This window comes from Camelus dromedarius, chromosome 4 (assembly GCF_036321535.1).
Source record: "Camelus dromedarius isolate mCamDro1 chromosome 4, mCamDro1.pat, whole genome shotgun sequence".
NCBI lineage: Eukaryota > Metazoa > Chordata > Mammalia > Artiodactyla > Camelidae > Camelus > Camelus dromedarius.
Genome location: NC_087439.1, coordinates 87364551 through 87380685, shown reverse-complemented (window position 1 = coordinate 87380685; position 16135 = coordinate 87364551).

The following is a 16135-nucleotide window of genomic DNA, read 5'->3' as shown; positions in this document are numbered from 1 at the left end:
TTAGCTTTCATGTGTGATGGTTATGCTCACCATAAGTCTAGGAGGGGCTGAGGTGGGAGGAAAATTCAAGCACCAAATACCTTGCTGTATTTAGGGTGGATCTGTCTCCGGCTGCCAAGGGTTTCCTTACTAGTTCAAGTTCCTCCTCAGTGGTTCCTTCTTACCTAAGTGTAGGAGACCTCCCAGAAAGTCCTAGACCTTTCATACATTTCTTGAAGATCAGAACTGCTAACTCACTAGATACGCCCAGTCATATCAGGACCACGTTGGAGGTACCAGGTGGAAGTGCCTGTGCTGGGGCCACGTCAGAATATAACTTCATAATAAAAATTTTTGATGCTTTCAGGAATCTAAAAATGTACATGCTAAGTACACCCTGACATCTAATTGGAGGTTTAAGATGTTTTAAATAAAATTATTGCTTATGTCTTTCATCAAAAATGGACTTTAAATTAGCTCCTTTGCTATCTGTTTGCTGACCCACTAATCCTAGCTGATCGCATGGCTCCTTCCGAGAGAGGAAGCCACACCTCTCTTGAAACAGGTCTCCTTGTTAGTAGAAAAGGCTCGTACCACTGGGATTACTTTCAAAATCTGACAAAATATAGCCAAACTCTCTCAGAAAGGCTGACAGAGCAAAAGCTGGCCTAACTGGACGCTGATATTTAAAACAAACTCAAAAAACTAAAAACAGACTTACTATATGATACAACAATCCCACTCCTGTGCGTATATCCAGAGAAAACTCTAATTTGAAAAGATACATGCACCCCAATGTTCATAGCAGCACTATATACAACAGCCAAGACACGGAAGCAACCTAAATATCCATCAACAGATGACTGGATAAAAAAAGTTGTGCTATATTTATACAATGGAATACGACTCAGTGATAAAAAAGAATAAAATAATGCCATTTGCAGTAACACGGAGGGACCTGGAGATCGTCATTCTAAGTGAAGTAAGCCAGAAAGAGAAAGAAAAATACCATACAATAACACTCATATGTGGAATCTAAAAAAGAAAAGAAAAGAGAGGACACTAATGAACTCATCTACAAAACAGAAACAGACTTGCAGACATAATAAAAAATTTTATGGTTACTAGGGGAAAGCAGGTGGGAAGGGATAAATTTGGGAGTTCGAGATTTGCAAACATTAACTATTATATATAAAAATAGATAAAAAACAAATTTCTTCTGTATAGCATAGGGAACTATATTCAGTATCTTGTAATAACCTTTAATGAAAAAGAATATGAAACGAATATATGTCTATATACATGACTGGGACATTATGCTGTATACCAGAAATTGACACATTGTAACTGACTATACTCGAATTAAAAAAAAAATAACATAGAATCTTCTATACCACCTTACAGGTTCACTGACTTCATGCAAGCATGTTGAGTGCACACTGCTTTCCCACTAGAGAAGATGATCAAACACATTCTCACATTACATTTATGTGGCGAGGCTAGTTAGTAAGGACTAACAAAATACTTGTTTCAGCCACAATGATAAAAAACAAATGCCTGTAACTGGAAAACCTCCACTGATGAAACCAATCATACTAGTGGAGGGTACACATTATGCTGTTAAAGTTGTGCTCCAATGTAAGACATTTATTTGTGTAAATGATGCTTTATTTGGTAACGTTCACAAAGCTTGATGAACAAGTCAAAGGACTAACAAACTGAAGTACAGTATTATTTTTTGCAAAATATTTTATAAGACTCAAATATTTTGCAGGTTGACTTTGGGCTTTTGTTTTTAATTTTAAAGGGGAAAAATTCATTTGCTATTCTTTCCTCCCTTTGGGGCTCATTAAATGATTTCAGGTCATTTATTGATAAATTCCTATTGGGTTATGTTGCCTTTTTTGTTTCTAAGATTTGATTTTATGGTTATTTTAAATGAACTTGTTAACACCTTTATTTTTCTGTGAAAACAGCAAGTTTTAATCACAAAGTTGCATGGAAGTAGGATGCATGGAAGTTGGTGATATCTGCTTCACTGATCCCGTTATTTTGTAGGGACACCCGATAAGGACTCTGACTCCTGCTACACACCAGTCTAATAGATTTATTAACTAAGAGATGTATGTTAAGTAATTACGTAGGGCTTCTCAGTGCAGATAAATTTGAGATTTAAATTCAGGATTCCCTTCTAGTGCTGATGATAGCATGAAGTATTATACATTGTTTACACAAGTATTAAAATTCCCAACAATTTCTGTGAGTCTATGAAAGAAAATAGTTTTAAAAATAGCTTTTATCTGTTAATTGTTCTGATTCATTTGCCCAGAGGGGAAGAGTATATCATATTATATAAGATTAATCAGACTAGTGAAATACATTTTCTTAGAGATATAGATACAAATTAAAACCCCAAATTCAAAGAACAGATAACTTTATTTTTGAAGCTATTGACCCTTGGAAAGTTTGTGTCAATAGCGGAGGAACTATGACATCTATAGCATAGTGTGATTCTCAGAAAATTTATAATACCCTGAATTTTGAATGTTTTTTTTTTTTTTTAGTAGTCAGGTTTCAAATAACCATTTTGGTTATTATGCTTAATTTGGACCAAATTTTATGTAGCTTAAGATGGCACATGTACTTTTGGTAAACATAGACATATCAGAGGCAATGTAGGTCAGTTCTTTTTTATTGCCACTTCTAAAAATCATAACTATCACTTACCTGAAATACCATGTTCTAAAATTCCAAAATTATGTTCAGCAATAGATCTGATTGAAAAACTGTTTAGAGACAATCTCCATCTCGCTGTCGCATTCATGCTCTTCTCTGTCCATCTCAGACGCACCTCATGTCCTGCCATCTTGGTTTTTTACATCCTGTTTTTAACTCTAGCTTTTGCTTTGCCTTTTTTTTTTTTTTTCCAATTTCACATTGTAATTTCCACCAAAACAAAGACTTTTTCCTTAAGTCTCCTCAAATTTACTAGTTTGATCATTATCGTGTTTTTGACATAATAAAAGAATTTTTGTAAGTGCCACCAAAAAATTTAAAAATTGTCAGAATTGCTCCAGGAGGGAAGGTTTTGCTAACTTGCACCTAAGGCTTCTGTCTGCCAGACACTTTATGTATATTGCTTATTTAATCCTCACACTAATTCTCCGCAGGGAGGTTTACCACTGTTATCCTCCCTCTGGAGATGATGAATTTGAGGTACAGAGATTAAGTACAATCATGTGTCCAAGGTTAGATGGAAAGGGAGCAGAAGAACGAGGTTCTAAACTCAGAACCTCTGAGTCTAGACTCTGTGCTCTTCACCACTGATCGATCTGTCTACACTCTAGGAATGGAAGCAGATTACTGCCATGCCCTTTGTGAGCGGGTACTGATGCCACCTGAACTTGTCTTGGTTTGAGAAGTTGGAAAGACACATCCAGCTTAAGGTTCCCATGATTCTCCTATAAGCATCTCCAAGGATCAGACCCTCTCATTCTCTGTTCTCTGTCTTGGTAGAAGGTGATGACAATCAGGTTAGTTTTCTGAAATTTGTGAAGGGAGAGATGAAGAGGCGTCAATGTTGACAAGGTTCAAGCTAAGCACAAAGAAGGAGAGCTTTATCAGGACAGGGTGATTGATAATGACTTTCCAAATAGTAAAACCCAGAAAAAAAAAAAAGTGAAGAAACTTGTTATGCTTCTGGCCATAATCTAGAATAATAGTTCTCTATTAAAAGTTCATGTACCACCTAAACCAGGGTTTCTTAACTTCAGCACTGCTCATAATTTGGAATGTATAGTTTTGTTGTTGTTGCAGGAGGCTGTCTTGTGCCTTGTGGGATGATAAGCCATATTCTTGGTCTCCATGCACTAGATGCCAGTAGCTCCTCTAGTGTGACAACCAAAAATGTCTCCAGACGTTGCCCAATGATCCCTGGAGACAAAATCATCCCTGGTTGAGAAGGACCAGGGATGTGTATATGCTTATGATCTAAGTAGGATGAAGGGTTTTCATAACTTTAATATTAATATAATTCCTATGAATTTCTATATGTTCAGAAAAATGAGTTTTTATTTCCATACAGATTAGAATTGATATTTACCTTTTAATTAATTAATTGAGTTTTATAGAGTGATTGTTGCATGTTAAATAAGAAAGGTAGGTTTTTTTTTCAGGGCATGGAAAAATGAAGGTTAATGCTAAGAAACTGACTTGTTGAGAAATCAGAAGCAATTCAGTAGGGATATTTGCAATCCAAGCAGAGTGGAAACGTACTATGTAAAAAACTAGGTAGGGCTTGGAACATGGTGTCAAGAGATAGTGAGGATGGTAACTTTATCAACTTCCTTGATTAGTTTCATGCCAGGTCAGGGGCTGAGAGCCTGTTTAAGATCATCTCATTTTGCAAAGAAACAGGGAGCAGGAAGGTTAAATTACTCTACTTTGTTTCTAGCGACAAACATAGGAGTAGAAGTTTGACTTCCTGACTCTCGCTGCTACTAAACAGTTTCTCTGGGGATTGCATGAAATCCAGAAGTTAGCTGTTAGGGACAGACTTCATTTCCCATCCATGGAATCAAGGGTTCTCTTTTCTTTGCTTTCATAATTCATTTTTTCCTCTTTAATATTTCTGTTATGAAGCTGTCACCCTATGTTTCTCTTTCATCAGGTATTTTTTTTTTTGGTAGAGAAGAGACTATATTTATATCATCTTACTACCTAGCATAGTCATTCAAGTGTTTAATAAAATACTTTATGAACCTTAAGGACGATGGACTCCCAGCACTGTGGACTGATGCAAAGGCTGCTGCGACAATACCTGTGCTTTCCCAGTATGGAGAAAACTCTTTTCAGACATTATTCTTTTATTTGATTGATTTTCCTGTTCTCTCTTCAGAATGATTCCATGAGAACAGGGCTTTTTTCTCCCTTGCTCAATCTTGGTTCCCCAGGGTTTCAAACATGGCACTTGGCAAATAGGAGACTCTTAATAAATGCATCCGTTGAGTGATGAAATAAAGGAGTGTATTTGCCAGGGTGGACACAGTGGAAATTTTCAAAATGAATTCATGTGCAACGCCGTCTCTTGACAACCATTTACCAAACAGGGTAGGTATCGTAATGTTTAGAAACAGCAGACCCAGGCAGCCAGCCTTGGAGGTGAACTCAGTTCTGATTGTGATTAGCTATGTGACCTCAGTTGAGTTGTTTAACTCCCCTGAGCCTCAACTTTTGTCAAAAGGCCTTCAATTTTTAATGCTGTAATCATAATAAGCTAGTAGTTATTTAATACAGGAGTTACATTAGTAGTATTTATCTTTTAGGATTCTTATGAAAATTAAACGGAAGAATGCAGGTAAACTGATTAGAACAGTGGCTGGCACCTGATGTGCACTTAATAATTGTGAGCTGGGTGGAAATGATACCTCTGTCCCACCTGGCCGTTTTTCCCAGCGAGAAACTTTCGCTGGCCAAATTCCAGGTTTTTTGGAAGATTTACTATGCTCAAGTATCAAGATTTATGCCAGGCAAGCCCTTCATTTTTCCAGCATCCAAATAGTAGTTATCCCTGCTTCCTTCCCTCCCTGCCGTAGAGTCGCAGGAAGCGCCCCAAGGCAGGCCAGCCATCTTTATCCAGTGACCAGCTGTGCAAATGGACTGAGAGCCTCACCCGCAGGCCAGTTATTCTGGATTCATAGAAAGGGTGAAGGAAGCAGCCCTTCGCAATCGGCCTGAGTTCCTTGATTCCGTGGTGCTTTCCTGGGAGAGGTACTAAGTGTTCAGCAATTACCAGTTAAATGGGACTCCTCTTCCACTGGGCTATTTTTTCCTTTATATCAGGGAACTCTGGAGAGTACCAAGTGCCATGTACCAAGACCCAATCATTTCATTTATTATTGAGAGAAATATAAGCCTTAGGATCCTACCCTTCTTCTATAGGAAAAAATAAGATATAGATGATTATGAACAGTAGCTAAGGGATGGGGTTCATGCGTAAAGGAGGAAAGCAGAACAAACTATATTTAAATGCTGAAAAAACATACGCAAAAATGCTGGCTATATTACAATCCGTCTTTCGCCTCCATACATACAGCCATTCAGCTTAGGCCAAATTGTATTAACATCTATTTACTTTTGCATAATGAAGTCACATACCTCCCTGGTTTGCAACTTTAGAGTTGCATATATAGACTTTTTGAGTCATCCTGAATGGATTAATTTGAGAATAAGAACACTGGGTACCAGGAGATGGCAAAAGGGAAGGCTAAATTGAATAGCGCCCCCTTCAGGGAGAGGGAGAAAAAAGGAGGTAATGCAGCTCAGCCTGAGGAGAACGAGAGGTGAGGGGTGAAGTCGTGATGGATCTGGCAAATGTGATCACAGAGGATGGCTATATTCTGATGAGCACTGGCCATGCTGAACTGAGTAATGCAGACAATATAAAATTTTAAAAATTACTCATTTGTTTCTCCTCAATTGTGGACATTTCTTTATGCCTCTGGAGCCACTGTGGGCAAGAGGCAAGAACTCAGCAATTTTGAGACTTAGACCTTGAACACTTGAAGAGAGAAGTTATTCATTCATTCATTCACTCATCCACTTATTTATTCCTTGAATGAACATGTAGTGTGTTCCTTCTATGTCCCAGACAAGGAAAAAAAAAATGAGATTCACATCCTAGTGTGTCAACACGCTTAATGAAAATCCTGAAGACAAAAAATTTAGAAAGATTCTAGCAATTCAGAGATGGCATATTAAAAATAACTGAGCAGCAGCTGTTACTGTAAATGAAGCATGTAGGAGATACCAATATGCTTTTTTTTTTAAATTATTTTATATATTAGAAAAAATACCTTGTCTGCCTGTTTACTGGTGTACTGTAAAAAGTTTAGATCTTCAACAATGATTCTTTTTTTTTTTTTTTTTTTTTTAAATAATGATTTTGCAGAGCTGGCGTTCTCAGTTTGGTTGTAACTGCTCTATCCAGCAACAACAGAATGATAAACAGAAATGTAAGACTTTTAGATTAGATTATCTATCACCCTCTTATAACTGAGTGGATAGGTGATTAATTTTAGTTCATATTGTTGATTGGCTCTTTATGATAATTGCTTTTTGATTGTTTTATGCAAATTGGAACTTGAAAGTTAAAGGTGAGATTTATAACACCAGGAAGATTTTTACTAAGCCCTGAAAAAAATAAAATGTGTGTATAAAGTGAATTTTAATTATATTTTTCTGCATAAAAACAAGTTCATATTTCATGATTAAATAAAAACCACTTAGGATTAAGAAATTTCTATTGATGAAATATTCTGAGCTCCTTGGAAAAGGTAAGCCATAAAATAACAGGGAACTGGGATTTGGGAAAATGTGTTTCATTTTCTTATTCTAATAATCAAAATCACACATAAATTCCATAATTATAAGAATGATAATGGTAGCGTCTTTTTTGATCATGTAGGGTGTGCCAAGTTGAGTGCCAAGCACTTGTCTTCAAGTCATTTTACTTAATACTCACCATAGCCTTCTGAGGGAACCATCCTTATTCTTCTCATTCTATGGATGAGCTGCTGTGGCACCGAGATGTTGAGTCATTTGTCCAAAGTCACACAGCAGATAAAGAGTAGACGCTGGAGTTTCCAGATATGTCTGGTTCCTAAACCCACTGGATTAATGATGCTTGATGGCTCAATATATTGAGCAAAGAAGTTGCTTTCTTTGACACTGTGAGCTGACATTTGCATTAGGGGGAAAAAAAGTCTTACTGCAATCCTTGTTTGATTTTGAAACACAAAGAAGAAAATAGAGAGGAAAGTGGACCCTGTCTCTTGATGAATCATAAATTCTATCTTAAAGGGATTCACCTTTTTAAGTTTCCTTCCATTTCAAAGCACAGTCCCTCACTTAGTATTACGGACTGAATTAATTCTAAGAATATCACATCCAAAACATACAGACTGAGAAAATTTCCCTTGAGTGTGCGTTGCACAGGGAGAATCCCAATTATAATGCAAAACAAAATGAGATGAGAAAAAGAAACATAAAAAAAAAAAATCAGCTCCATTCTCTGTTCTGCCCCACAGTCTCCATTTGGAGACAATTTCTCAACCTTCTCAGGGTTTAAGCACATATTTAAAATGTTGAGAAACCGCTGTTGGTCTTAGGCTAGAATTTCCTTCAGAAACATCCTCTACCTACTTATTTAGGGCAGCTCCTATTTCTTCTCACACTCTCTTCTTGCACATTCGTGTTGTGACAGCAATCATATCCTCCCAAATGTAGTCATTAACACTCAGTAATCGGAATGTAGGGGAGGTTATTTTTGGTTTCCATTACTCCAAAATGAAGGTTTCTTTTTCTTTAAGACCTTGGGGGAGCACTAGGTAGTGTGACAGTTTTCTTGAATTTCCAAATCTCCTTCCTGAAGAATTCCATCCACAGGAATCAGCCAGTTGGAATTGTGCTGAGATCTGTGCTAAAATCCCTAAAAGCTCTTGAATGAAGAATGCCCCGTACCCTTTTAGTCAGAGATCCCAAACTGGATTGACTTCCTTCCTGATCGTTGTTCTTAAACCAATCAGAGATGTTTGTGGTGTACATACATTTGGAGTGACTAGCCAGACAAGTGTCGGGTTGGTCGAATAAAGATGAAAATAGAAAATGGAGTTGAAAGACAGACTGGGAATTAAGATGAATGCTATGGGAATTCGTGTAATGAAGCAACACATTTATTTCTGTTACAACCCCAAATATCAATGTATGAACAAATGTATTATTTGGGGAATAATTATATTCAGAAAGATTTGGAATTCTTAAGTTGATTTTCTATACTTTATACTATCTTCATGTTTAGCTTTGTCCTGATTCGTTCTCTCGATCATTCAACTGGACTGCTAATCAAATTTCTCTAAAGCTGGTTTTAAGGAGCCTTTGCAAACTATTCTCACAGTTCCTATTTAAGTGGCTAAACCTCTTAGCATGCTCTCCTCTCATACTAGTTTGAGACCACTGGCTCTTTATAAGGGCTCCCTACTCCATTCCGTATTTATCAATAGTTTCCAATACTCTCCAGTTGTAAGAACATTTGCTTCCACTTTTCTTGAGGAGAAGAAAAGATTGAGTACTGTTCTTTTTTTTGAGCTAGAACATCTCAATGATATAATTTCAAGACATTGCCTTTTGTGTTATGTCTTTCAATTTTCCCCAAAGTGGTAAAATTTTAAAGATGTTGGGACAGTGTAATTGTTCTTTTATGAAAACACACAAAAAAGAACTAATACAAAATATTTGGTCCTCTTTCCCTGTGGAATAAAGCAACAAAAATGCATTGGCCTTCCCTTTCTAGCCCTGAAATAGGTCATTTGTTTCTGGGATATTTGGAATCGTTAACCACTTGCCACAGTGCTTCTGCACAAGATGGAGAAAATTACTATCAATTTTGAAGGTTTACCTTGATTTATGGTTGTCATTTTGTCCTTCAGAGATCTACATCTTTATCACATTTGTGAAAATAAAAGAAAATAAACAAACCTGTAGATCCAAGCTCTTGAATATAGGTTTGTAAAGTCAACAATATGGAATGGGATCTGAAGGATTCCAGAAGGATCTAGTTCCTGGCCCCCTTCCCCAATCTCTCTCCACCCTTTCCTACTCAGAACCATGTCTACATGCTGGATTAACCATCTGTTTCCTCCACTTGAGTTACATCTTTCTAATTTATGAGTTTTAAGTCCTATTAAACTGCAAGAACATCTTTCTTGTTGTTTTGCAAGAAAACAATGCATTTAATTTGCAGAGGTTCCACTGTGGTTGCTGCAGAGTGTGAACATGATTAATATCACCTTAAAGTGTTATCTGGCCCTGATTTGCTTGTGTAGGCTGTAGCTTCATTAAGATGGAATCCCATCTTATTTTCCAAATGAAGAATCTGGGAGAAGGTTTTGATGAGGCAGTAAGAGGTTAGACATGGCTTTAACTACCTGAAATGCGCGTTGTGATGCCAATGAAGAGGTTGCAGGGCACAAAAGGAGGAAAGAAATACTGAACACAGACAAACTCACCCTGCTTTACAATTTCGCTTAAAGCAGCTTCAGCAGAAGCCCTCACTTATTTTCACTTGACTTGTTTACAGCTTTCACCGCACACTTTAACCTTACCTCAACCTTCAGAGTGCATCCAAGACACATAATTATATAAATAAGAACACCTAACATTCAGTAACAAACTGTTGGGTCCCGAGAAGCTAGGGTGACAGATGACAGTCCTGGATTGACACAGTTGTGAATTTCTTTATTTAAAACCTCATCTCCCATTTAAGCTCTGTTGATTCTATCTTTGCAAGCAAGGCTTTTCCACAGCAGTATCAAAATATAAATCGTGAGTGCTTCTATTAAAATAAGTTTTCGGGTAAGGCTGAGTTGTTATTCATTCTTCACCACACTATTAGCATATTAATGTTTGGGTATCTTATGCATAAGTAAATAAAGTGTCTTTGTATCCACTTAATAATATATGCTATTATTATACATATACAATATACACACATATATACAGACACATGTATGTGTACTGCACACATACATAAATGTGAAACAATCTTCTGTTTCCCTTATTAGCTTTAACAACCTGTAACACATGATCTCTTATGAGTCTAAGATTGTTAATATTGTTTCTCATTTGACGGAGGAGTTACCTTGGATAACCTATCCCCACACAGAGTTTTATGGCCTGCTTTCCAAATTATACAAATCACTCTGAAGTGAAAACCATAACGGAAATATTCCAGACTCACATTCCTGGCTCTGGAACACAATGCTTTGGTGGTTTGCCAATTTTTTTTTCTTCATCATTCAGAGTAGTCTATAAAAATGTTTTTGTATGCCAGTATTGAGTACTGGCACCAATGTGTTCTCCTTTAAATTTATTGCTGGCAGCTACCAAGATAATTAGGAAATAACATACCAGTATCAATTGAATAGTACGTCTCAATCCAGGAGATCTCTCATTATCTTAAATAGAACATTAATTTGTATCATGGAGACTCCATTTGAAATGTAGGGTCAGAGATTAAAAGAATAAACCAAGACTTAGATGAACTTGCTGATAGAACAAGATGCTACTGCCAATTTAGGGTCTTATCAGGGTAAATTTTTCAATGCCTCAATAGTTTCATTACCAGTGTCATCAAAAAAACATTTAAGAATTCTGTACAATGCCCTGGGCATTTAAACAGTGCTGTAGGAAGGAAAACGATGCAAAGAACATATATTCTGTGATCAACATCTGAAGCAATTAAAATATATTATAAAGCATAAACATGACTGTGTAAAGTTCATTCAAGAATGCAAAAATGTTTTACTATTAGGAAATCTTATTTAGCTACTTACATCATTATATTAATAGATTAAAAAGAAAAAAGAGGCAACTCAGTCAATAGATATTAAAGATGTGATAAAATTGCATGACATTGGTTGGTATGTTTCATTTTGAAAACTTTTTTTGAAATGGTCATGCGTATTTTCTTAATAGGATAAGAATGTAATCAAATTCAACCAATAATTTGCAGCACATGGAAGGATTCTGTTTAAATAAAGAACAAGACATGATCACCACTATCATCATCACCATCCAGCATTATCTTTCAAGAGCCTATTCCCCCATGAGAAAACAACAACAACAAAAGAAGTGTAATGATGATAAGGAAGGAGGCAAAACTGTCAATAACTGATTTTTTGATTGTATTATACAGACCACAAGATAATCAATTGGGTGGAGGAAGCCATTTAAAACTAAATTTACAAAACTCTTTTTATTCCATTTTGACAATAATCAGTTAAAATGTAGTAGGAACAAAAATAAAATGCCTAAGAATAGCAAAGAATATCTGGTACCTTCATGAATAAAATTATAAACATTTTATTGAAGCACATAGAATAAGAATTTAAATAGGAGAGTTGTTTCTCCAAAGATGTCATTATAAATATTGACCAAGAGTTTGTGGGTTTATTTCTGGGCTCTCTGTTCTGTTCCATTGATCCATATGTCTGTTTTTGTACCAATACCATGCTGTTTTGATGACTGTCGCTCTGTGGTATTGTCTGAAATCTGGGAGGGTTATTTCTCCAGCTTCATTTTTTTTTACGAAAATGAATATGTGTATGTTCATGTATGACTGAAGCATTATGTTGTATACCAGAAATTGACACAACAATGTAAACTGACTATTCTTCAATAAAAAAATATATAAACAAAAAATGTATAAACATAATTCAATCCTAATAAAAATCTTTCTAAAATATGATAAAATGATCCTGAGGTTGATCTGGAAGAGTAAATACCTAACCATAGGCAAACATCTATGATGTATTGAAGGAAGATATTGAAGGGGACCTTCACATACATTGAAAAGCCATAGTAATCAGAAGATTTTGGTACTGGAATAAATGTAAAGAAATAGGAAATTAAAATCGAGCTGTGCCTGCTCATGATATTCCCTGAGTATGTGTTGAAAAGGTCATTTCTGAGATATGATTATTAGCCAGTTCATTCCCATTATCCTGTGTCTACACACAACCAATATTCATTGAAAAATGTACAGTTCTTGCTATTGTATCCAACAAGCTATTTTTCTTGATATGATTGGACAGGTTACGTAGGCACAAACAAACTCTACTTTTTTTTTTAACATTTTTTATTGATTTATAATCATTTTACAATGTTGTGTCAAATTCCAGTGTTCAGCACAATTTTTCAGTTATTCATGGACATATGCACACTCATTGTCACATTTTTTTCTCTGTGAGTTATCATAACATTTTGTGTATATTTCCCTGTGCTATACAACATTAAAAAGTAGAGTTTGGATGGACAAACTCTACTTTTTAATGTCAAATGTGTTGATTTTTTAGTCCCCATTTCCAATAAAAACCCATGCATTTCACAACCAATTGTTTTATAATTTTTAAATATTTTAATGCAACATCTATGAGTAATGCATATTTAGAGACAAATTAGAAAATACATACCTTTACCCACCTTAGGATATTATCTTTTCTTTCATCACTGGCAGCCTGAGGAGCTAAAAATAGTATCTTGTTCTTTACGTTTTATATTTAAATACTAACAAGTTCAAAATTTTGCTTTGTGTTGATGGGCTACTGGTGTTTTCCCGGGTGGATTGCATGTATTTTTAGGCCATTTTTTTTCCAATCTAAGTTTAGTCTTTTACAAATTGATTTGTAAAATATATATCTATATATTAAGTTTATTAGAGTTTTTTTTTCAAACACATGGCAAATATTGTCCCATATTGTCCTTTGACTTACAATGCATTTCATCGTAGAGAAATTGTAATTTTGATGCAGTCAGATTCATTGATCTTCCCCCCGTGCCAGTGATGCTAATAGGACCTTCCTCATTCCTATACTCACTTACACTTCTCTTCATAAACTGGGGGTTTCATTTTCATATGTAAATCTTCCATCCATTTAGATTTATTCTGGTGTAGAATACGTGAAGGGACTATAACTTTATTAGCCTGCTTTCTTTCTATTATGAAATATGATCTTTATTTGACATAAATCAATTTAATTTCATATATATATAAAATATAATATATTTGGTATATATTTATGTATTTAATATAATATGATCTGTTGTTTTTTTCCAATCTGCCTTAAATTCATGATATTTTTAAAATGCCCTGAAGCTCTGAAACCTATTTAAGGCCATGAAATAGCATTACAAAGCTTTTGTCTTTTATAGAATGGCATGGAATGTGAAAATCCAAAAAGAAAAAAAATCAATAATAATTTGATACATAATAATGTACAGACATGAGTTAACCTCTGTAATACCTTCCTTTTCTCCCTTTTAGTGCTACATCAAACAGAATTTTGCTGCTGATGCTGAGTGAGAGAAAGCAGCTTCCAAGGGGGCCCAGAGGATGAACCTCAGGAAGACAGAGACCTGCCGCACTCACAGGCAAGCCGCCAGCATTTTGAAGCACATATTGCAGCATAATGAGGCTTTCTAAATAAATCAGGTGTAGTGCTGATTAATAATATTCAGTATATAAGCATAAGCAGGCTGTAATTTACCTTCACATGAGGCATAAACTGTTACAACCTAAAAAGAAGTGTGAAGAGACAATTCAGAGAATGTTTAGCACAATGCTTAACTGTCAAGCCACGAGCAAGTTATCTTTAGTGACATCTGACACCTACTGTGACCAAAATAGACGCTTGACAGGTCATAAGTCTCCTAAAGCCACCATTTCAAATTGAAGTTGTGGAACTGCAAGCAGAAGCATTGCCAGTGGACCTAGAAGACCACTCTCAAGTATTCCATTCCAATTCCTTGCCCCCTTGATTGCCGCCATTATCATCACTGCAACCATTGGCAGCAAGGTCTCTCTACTGTTCCACTAGGAATCTCAGATGTCAATAATGAATGAATATACACTGAGCGAGGCCCTTCATTACTATTTTGATACAGGCATAATGTCATTGATATTATTTTTAGTTAAGGTACTACCAAAATTAAAGTGCTTTATGTAAACAAAAATATACTTGCTTGGTGAAATTTTAATTGTCCCCATTTTTTTGTTTATGTCCTGAACAGGTTCTCATACCAAAGAGAAGCCTAGAAGGTACCACTTGATTCAAGTGATCAAAGGAAATGCTATCAGTAATGGAACAAATCTAAACTGCTGATATGATGCATCAGTGAAGTGTGATTACGCAAAGGGCAAAATGCAACAGCGATATTGGGTAGGTGAAAACAGATGACTGGCAAGGACTGTCAGCTGAGCTACAGTTTGTAGCTGCTGGGATCTGGATGCAAGCTTGTGGATTTTGAGTCAGCAGAATCCAACATTCCACTTTCAAACTGAAATAAGGCACACATAGATCCTCGTTATTCTTTTTCTTGTCTGTAGGACACAAAGAGTTTTAGATGATTTTTGGAGCAGCACTGTAAGTACACCATCATGCCCACATCCTTCAAATCTTGTCTTTAATATAGTGCATGAATGACACATTGGTATTTTAGATTCCTGAGGATCTTGGGATTTTTTTTTTGTGAAAGGATTAAAGCATTTTTGTGTGAGCTGACTGGTACTGAAAGGTCTCTTGAATAAAGATGGCACTATGGTTGGATGTAAATTTACTGAGGCCAGGGTAACACATCCTTCTATCTGGGGTATGTTCATTTGTACATGATGTTGGATGTTCTCCTGCCAATATGCCCTCTTCACTTTGCTTCTTGTACCAAGAAGGTCCCTGAGCTTTCAATGACTTTGATCAATATGAAATTGTTCCCCGTACTGACATGTTAAAATCAGTTGGGGAGGAAAAAAAAGCCCACAGCTGATTCATACACACAAAAAAGTGAATTAATTGGCTTGGGGAGGAATCCAGTTATTGTTATTTTAAAAATCTTCCCTGAGTTCTAAACCATCATCATAGATGAACTTTAGATGGACTAGCTGGCAAAGGACTCCTAAGAAATCAACTTGTTTATCCATCTTGTTGTACTGCTCAGATGACTGTTAGCATGTTAAAACGGTTTTTGACCAAAGGGATATAGTGTACTCATACTCATATTGTGTGGAAACTCTGAAGCTGCTTGGATGGCAGGGGAAGGAAACAATATTGAGAAATACAGTAAGAAGATGCAAAGTTTTCAATGAGTCTACCTCCTGGACGAGCTTTAAACAATGAGCTCAGATGGGAAGTAAGTGAGCACAATAACGGAATATTCCTACGAAATGAACTTGTTTACTAAACCAGCACCTAACATGAGCCGTGTCCCACACTACACTTTGAGGATTTTAAGATTGAGAGTTGAAGGAGATTCCATCGACGAGAAAGGCAAAGACAACAAAAACCCCTTGAAACTGAAACATGCAACAGTAGAGAAATGCAGGGTGGGAAAAGGAACTAGGGTATTTGGTGACAAATAGGGAAGATCATTACTCTCCCTGAAAGTCAGATTTGTGTGACTTTTTTTTCCTTTTTTATTACCATGGTAAATTTCCTACAGTTCTTACTTTTACTGTGGGAACCCTTAGCCCTTGTTTATAATTTTTTTTTCTTCTTTGTTTGCTTACTTTTGCTTGCAAAATAACAGAACACCATGATCTGGGACTCAA